Raw genomic sequence first — 1,919 nt, forward strand, 5'->3', positions numbered from 1 at the left:
ACCGCCTGCCCTTTGCAGACCCCCTCCGCCGCCCCGGTGGCCTCCGTCCCACCCTCTGCCCCGGCAGCCGGAGCCGCGCCAGCCCGGCCCAGCGACGCTGTGCAACACCTTGGCCTTGAGAAAGCAGCGACCTGCTCCTGGGGACGCTCAGCCTGGGATGCTCCGCTTCCACACGGGGCCAGACCCCCGCCCGGGAAAGCTCCGGGGTTTGGCACGGGGCAGGGGGGGGCTGGCAAGCTCTCCTCCTCCTGCGCTTCTTTGCAAGCCCCAGCAGAGTCTCCAGGAGGGAGCGGTGCCTCCTGCATGCTCTGCGTGGCTCCTCCTTGGGGGTCCCCATCGCCAGGAAGCCGGGGGACAGCGCCGGGCCCTCCGCCGCCTGCACCCGTGGAGGGGAGTGCTGCCTCTCGGGCTCCAGGACCCCTGGCTTCCCCCCGAGGATGAGGAGGCTGTGCAGCCAAGGGATCTTGGTGTGAAGTCTTGCTGCTGCCTTCTCGCCTGCCGGCGGCGTTCAGAGCGGCGTTCAGAGCAGCGTCCCCTCCTTCTCCCCCCAGGGCACAGCTTGGTTTGTGCTTTGAGCGAGACGGGACCTTGCTGGCTGCCAGAGGGAACCCCCAAGTCTCTGCCTCTGCATGGGCACGGCCCTGAGATGGGCTGCTCGGGGGCTGCGGGGCTGAGGCTGGAGGGGACCCAGGCATGGGTGAAGACTTTTCGGAGATGCCAGGAGACCCGCGGCATTTCCTTCCCCCCTTGGGTGCAAGTTCCCCTCCTGCTCCTCCGCTGCTGGCCGGGTCCCCGGGCTCCAAGCAGCCCCTTTCCACCCACGCCTCCGGTTCGGCTTCGGGGGACGGCGGTTCAGACACCCACTCGGTGAGCACGATCTGGGGGAGGGAGAAAGCCCTGCTCCCCGGGGCTGCCAGGGCCAGCGGCTCCTAGGTAGAGAATTCAGACAGATTAAGAGCCGGGGAGAGCGGAGGGCGGCAGCAGGGAGCAGCCGGGGGGCACTACGGGTCCGCACACACGGCTCGGGTCCCCCATTGCCGATGCCCCCCAGTAATCGTGGTGCTGCAGGGAGGTGCTCAGCCAGCAGGGAGATGCTCAGCTCCCTCCTGCCCAGCCCTGATGTCCCATTGGTGCCCACAGGCACCCACAGGGACCGGTTTTCTATGGTGCAACCCAGATCTGTAAGGTTTTGGCAATGACTTGCCTGGAGTTTTTAGCAAGGGTGTTGCTGCACCTCTCAAATAAATGCCTTTGGAAAGCCTCCTGCCACAGTCCGGCTGAGATTTCACCCATGCTGGTATAAACTGGCACAGCACTGGTGCAAGAGCAGAGTCTAGCCCTCCCAGGCTGCTCCCAGCAGAGCTGGAGCCATCGCAGTGGAGCTGCCAAGGGGCACAGGACCAAACCCTGAGCAGCAAGAAGTCACTGTCCTCTGCTCCCCAACCTCTCTGTCCTTGTCCCAAGGCAGAGCCACGCAGTGCCCGGGGCAGCAGAGCCGGCTGTGCCCTTGGCGGAGGCGAGGGAAGGCGAGCTGGAGAGATCATAGAATCATCGAATGGTTTGGGTTGGAAGGGACCCCCAGAGGTCACCCAGCCCAACCCCCCTGCAGGAGCAGGGACACCTTGAACCACATCAGGTTGCTCACAGCCCCATCCAACCTGGCCTGGAATGGTCCCAGGGATGGGGCCTCCACCCCCTCTCTGGGCAACCCCTGCCAGGGTTTCACCACCCTCACTGGAAAGAATTTCTTCCTTAGATCCAGTCTAAACCTCCCCTGCTTCAGTTTAAAGCCATCCCCCCTTGTCCTGTCCCAGCTGGCCCTACTAAAAAGCTTGTCCCCCCCTTTCCTCTGGGCCCCCTTGAAGCCCTGACCGGCCGCACTCAGCTCTGCCCGCAGCCTTCTCTTCTCCAGGCTGAAC

At 64.8% G+C, this 1,919-nt stretch overlaps 1 protein-coding gene across 1 annotated transcript in view; it reads right to left on the bottom strand.

Moving 5' to 3' along the window:
* Positions 1-1,919, bottom strand: part of LOC104128517 (SRC kinase signaling inhibitor 1) — a gene marked incomplete at both ends in the record, with an annotated part of 13,060 nt that overhangs the window by 1,889 nt on the left and 9,252 nt on the right. The window lies entirely within an intron of this gene.

Source organism: Egretta garzetta, unplaced genomic scaffold (genome assembly GCF_000687185.1).
Source record: "Egretta garzetta isolate BGI_Z169 unplaced genomic scaffold, ASM68718v1 scaffold806, whole genome shotgun sequence".
Classification (NCBI taxonomy): domain Eukaryota; kingdom Metazoa; phylum Chordata; class Aves; order Pelecaniformes; family Ardeidae; genus Egretta; species Egretta garzetta.